Source organism: Marmota marmota, unplaced genomic scaffold, assembly GCF_001458135.2.
Source record: "Marmota marmota marmota unplaced genomic scaffold, marMar, whole genome shotgun sequence".
Taxonomy (NCBI): domain Eukaryota; kingdom Metazoa; phylum Chordata; class Mammalia; order Rodentia; family Sciuridae; genus Marmota; species Marmota marmota.
Window position 1 is genome coordinate 9,774,192 of NW_025999968.1, and position 5,727 is coordinate 9,779,918.

The 5,727-nt window shown below is 39.2% G+C and overlaps 1 pseudogene; it reads right to left on the reverse strand.

Moving 5' to 3' along the window:
* Positions 1-5,518, reverse strand: part of LOC125617009 — a 10,154-nt pseudogene extending 4,636 nt beyond the window's left edge.
* Positions 5,519-5,727: the final 209 nt, after the last annotated feature.

The following is a 5,727-nucleotide window of genomic DNA, read 5'->3' on the forward strand; positions in this document are numbered from 1 at the left end:
TATATATATATATATATATATATATATATATATATATATACACACACACAGTTTTTGGGGGGAGTTTCTTTTTATTTTTTTCAATTTTCCATAAGATTTGTTCTTACTAAAGATCTTAGCAATCTCAACATGTGATTTTCTTTCTTTCCTTATTAAGTCAAGAACTTTCCTCTTTTCACTTAAAGGAAGCACTCTCTGGCTTCTCTGGCATATCTGAATTGCCAACGTCACCACTCTTGTACTTTGGGGCCATTACTAAGTAAAGTAAGGGTCACTTGAACACGGAAACTGTGATACCATGTCAGTTGATCTGATAAATAAGATAACCACTAAGTGATTCACAGGCAGGTAGTACATGGAGAGTGAATGAGAGCTCATCATTCTACTCAGAACAGGGTGCAATTTAGAATCTATGAATAGTATATTTCTGAGATTTTCCAATTAATGTTTTTAGACTGCAGATGACCTGGGGTAACTGAAATCACAGGAAGCAAAATCTCAGATAGTGGGAGACTACTTCATTATAGACACAATACTATGAGCTAGACATATTGTGACAAATAAGTCTTTAGGACTTATTTATCACAATATGCAATCAGTTATATTCATTGTCTTTAAGTATTTAAACCTCTTATTTCAGGAAATATTTAAGTTCAATTTCTTTATGTTCCTTCCTTCTCTCTCTCTCTCTCTCTCTCTCTCTCTCTCTCTCTCTCTCATTTAACAAATAAATATTAGTTGAGTACTTTTGATGTTCCTTGCACTGATTTAGGACAAATCCCTCCCATCAGGAAGTTTACATAAAGTTGGGAGGAGTCAAACAATAAGTACATAAGCAAATATGTAGGTATTATGTCAAATGGAAATATTATGCTTTGTACTAAAAACAAGCAAACAAACAAAAACACAAAAAAACTACAGCAGGCAAGTGGGTCTGACTGATTATGACTTAAAGTGTTCAGGGAAAGACTCATAGTAAGTGACATTTGAACAGAGACTTCGGGGAAGTGAAGAGGTAGCCTTGTGGGTGTCTGATGGGAAAGAGATTCAGGCAGGCTGAGCTGGGAGCAGGCAGTGAGGAGGTCGGTGTGGCTGCAGCTGGTAAAGTGAGCAGGAGTGTGTTAGGATACGTTAACCTACAGCTGGACAAAATTATCTAACACAATGCCTATCTTATAATAAAGTGTTGAATTTCTCATGTAATTTACTGAATGAAGTACACTGTAGAGTGCCAGTTGTTTACCCTCATAATTTTTTGACTATCTGGGAGCTGCAGCTTGTTCCCATTGCCCAGGTTGTGAGAGAGTATCCTGTTGTATATCCTAGCCAGGAAAAGATCAAAATTGAAAATCTGAAGTGTGATTGCCATTGGAAGTCTGTCACTTTTGCATCACTGTGAAATGATGCAATGGTAAGTCAAACCATGATAAGTCAGGGGCCATCTGCACATACATACCTGTGATAAGAGTTTCATTTGTAAATTACACTTAATAAAGGTTATCAACAATAAAAAAATATAAAATAGAGCAATAATAACAATATTGTATTATAAAAGTTATGAGACTAGTTGATCTGATAAATAAGTGGCTACTAAGTGACCTATATTGATCTATGCTATATAGGTAGAAAATACAGTGTGGACAGAGGGATGATTCACATCTTGGGCAGAAGAGAGCAGACAGCATGATATTTCATCATGTTACTACTCAGAATGGTGCAACTTAAAACTTATGAATTGTTTATTTCAGAAATTTTCCATTTGATATTTTTGGAATGCAGTTAACTGCAGGTGACTGAAACCACAAGAAAGCTAACCTGCATATATGAGGGACTGCTGGATTTTTCATTTTAACCAGTCTCATAGGTAGTGATATCTCATTGTGGGGTTTTTTTTGCGAGGTGGAGGGGGATGTACCAAGGATTGAACTCAGGGGCACTTGAACACTGAGCCACATCCCCAACCCTATTTTTAATATTTTATTTAAAGACAGGGTTTTACTGAATTGCTTAGTGCTTTGCTTTTGCTGAGACTGGCTTTGAACTCAGTGATCCTCCTGCCTCACCTCCGGAGCCTCTGGGATTACAGGTGTGCACCACTGTACCTGGCCTCATTGAGGTTTTAATTGGCATTTCTCTAACAAAAGAAAGAAACTAAATGAACATGAGAATAACTGAAAGAACACTTCTTTTGGGGGGTGATGTGAAAGTTCTGGAATTAGTGGTTGCACGACGTTGTGAATATACTAAAACAATTGAATTGTAAACTTTAAAGAGTGGATTTTATGTCATGTGAGTTATATTTCAATTAAAAATAATTAGTATTGAAGCGTTTTTGTCTTGAGTAACTAGAAGAGTCTTTTGACAATTACCAACACAAACATGATGTGGGCAAGGAAGCAGGCTTTCATGGCATGGAGGAAGAAAACAAGAATTGTGGATATATCAAGTTTGTGATGCCTACTACACATCTGCAAGAAAATGTTTAGGTGTAGTTAAATATATTAGTCTAAAATTTCAGAGAAAGATTCAATTTGGAGATAGATTGGAGCTTGTCAAAACATAGGTGGAGTTTAAAACCATGAGTCAGAATAAATTCAGCTAGAGAGAGAATGTAGGTGGAGAAGAGCGGCATTGAGCTTGGAGAAGAGCCATTGGAGCTGGGGCACTCCAACATTTAGAGATCAGAAAGATGAGAAAAATCAGCAAAAGCAACTGACAAAGAATAGTCAGTGAAGTGGGAGGAGAACTTGATGTTCCCAAATATCAAGCAAAGAACATGTTTTATGAAGCACAAGTGACCAATTCCATCAAATGCTGCTTACTGGTCAGGTAAAATTAGAACTGAGAATTGATCATTGGGTTTTACAAACTGGTCATCATGACAAAACTGTTTTGATGGTGTCAGGGACAAAAACCCATTGGGAATTTCGTGGAGGCGAAGAATGAGAATTAATGGGGCAGAGAAATGGAGGAGAGAAATGTGAGATCAAAAGAAGTTTGCTTTTTTTTTTCCTCCTGTTTCTTTTGAAATGGGAAAAATATAGCAGGTTTATGGGCTAATAGAAAAAGATACAGTAGAGAGATAAAAAAAAATGATGATGTAGGAGAGAGAGGGAGGAGAGAGTGGGAGTAGTGATATTCTTGAATACAAATGAAGATGGGATTCAGTAACCAGTGAAAGATGATCCCCAGATAGGAGTCCAGATAATTGATACCTTGAAGAGTGAGAGTATAGGGAAGTGGTACAAGTAGACTGGTGGGTTCAGAGTATGCAGTTATCTTGTTATTGAAAGAAGAAATTGGAATTAAAGACATGGGTCAACAGTGAAGCTAGAGAAGATTCTGGAAGTTTGTCAAGGAGAAAGGTATTACATGTTTGTCTAAAAGAGTGAAAGAAGGAAGGAATTAGGAAAGTGTAGTGAATTTTCTAGGCAGCATACAGAACCCAGGTGAAAGATTATTGGTCATAAATATAGAGTGAGATCTGTGAGCATTGGTGTGTGTGTGTGTGTGTGTGTGTGTGTGTGTGTGTGTGTGTGTGTGTCCCAACCATAGCACATGTGCAGGGATGGCGTAAGTAGAGCACTGGATTTACCACAATTCAGGATTGTTTTAAAATATTGAGTGAGAAATATAAATTGAGTGAGAAAATGTGTGTTGGAGGGAGTTGTGGATGGAGAGCAGGAAGTGCTACACTGAAGGACCTTGATCTTTAAGCACCCCCACCCTTGCAGGAAAGGAAGAAAGGATCTTAGTGAAGTGAATGGCAGTGAATGACAGTGGGGGCTTTGGGTTGTAAGTGCTTTGCTGGTGGCCAAGGAGTTTCTGGAACTGGAGGATTAGAGTCAGTGAGCTAGAAACACAGAAGGAGCACAAGTTTGTGGTGTTGCACATGAACTCTGCTCCATCCTAGCACACTCTGTGCTCTCTCCCTTGTATATTCAAGTCCAACAGTACAAAAGGGGCTCATGAAAACTTAAGGCTCATTAAAATATTGCTCCCATGAACTCGAGTGGGGACATGAAAAGTTGTGAATAGAAAATCCTTTCACACATTTTTCTTACAGGGAATAACAATTGAATGTATGTTTTCATTGCTCAGAAGCAAGAAAAGAGCAGTAGCTGTTTGTTACAAACTTGTCAGAGCTTAAAATGTTCCAAGAGTCAATATTTAATTAACAAATTGTCATGCTGATTTCACAGATGGCACATGTGAGAGGGTTATGTATGGAATAAAAATTAATCCTTATTTAGGAAAACATGGGGATTTAAAAAAAATATATGTCCCTTGATAATCAAGACTTCAAACTGAGGAAATGAAAAAGATTAAGGAACACTGAAAATATCTGTGTCAGAATATCTACAGAAACCAGCTTATGAAGAATGCAGAGGACTTTTCTGGTTTAATTTTAGAGGACAATGGCATATTTTATACATAGTAGCAAAACCAAATAGTTTGAATGAATAAATAAATGATGATTAGTTACCTCTCCATCATCACATTTGTGTATACCAACTCTTTCCCACTGTGCTCATGTGGATTTAGCAGTCGGTAATTGGAGATGATGGAATGTCAGTTCAGAATGAAGACACCCCTTTGTTCATGCTCCACAAATCCCCAGCCAGTCGGTTCACTAGAGTGACCATCTTTCATGCCCTGGGCCTTTGCAACTGCTACTTTCTTCGGTTGAAACTTGCTGCAACCCTTTCTTGTCCTCCCTCCCACCTCTCACCCACCACCCCCAGCTTGTCCATCCGGAAATTACTTCTTTCCTTCCAGCAGCAATTCAAGCATCACTTCCCCTGGGAAACCTTTTCCATTCTGCTTTAATTTACTTTGTCCTGCATTTTTGCAACTCCCCAGATTCGCTGGAGTTCTTCTGCCTTCCGTTCCTTGGTCACTTGCTCAGTGAACTGTCCCTACCTAATCTTTGCCTAATCCTTTCTCAGGTGGAGGTGGCACTCTCACCTGGCTCAGTCACACCCACCATGACAGCACTGCAAAGTCCTTGGTGCCTGTGACCCCCCAAGGTACAGCTCCCCCAGCACGCCTGATGTCAGGGGACACACAGCTGTAGGACGTAGGCTCTGGATTCCCCACTAGGGCCAGATGATACATATGTAAGGGAAGAAATTCCTTCTACAATATGAACTATGACCAATGAAAGATGATTGATCTCCAGTACTTTCCTCCCAGCCCCTTAGAACTGTCCTGAAGCACAGAGATTTCCAAAGGCTGGCAGGGGAGGTCTGGTGTGGCCGAGATATCAGCTGTTGGATTGTCAATGTACCTCTTTCACTTTCCCTCCTTCTCTGGTTCTTGATGCCCAGTGTAGTGCTGACACCGGAGCTGTGTGGTCCAGCGTCTGATTATTCTGGAAGTGTCATCCTCTGCAATCTCAAAGCAACCCAGATTCTTAATAGTGTGTACGGTGATTGTTGGTTTCTTTTTCTTTTTTTAGCAAAATTTTCGAGGGCAAAGACTCACTTTCCTTCAGAGTCTTGTTACTTAGCTCCATGTTTCTAATGTGCTAGGTGACTCTATAAACGGTCCATTAACAACTTTACTATTAAGTAATTTTATAACACATTTAAAGCAACAATGACCTTGGACATCTTTTTCTTTAACTCTCGGTATACAGAAGAACAACCTGAGGCCAAGAGAATTAAGGGATTTTCCCAAGGTCATGCAGCTATTGTATAGCCTGACTAGAACGGGCCCATTAGT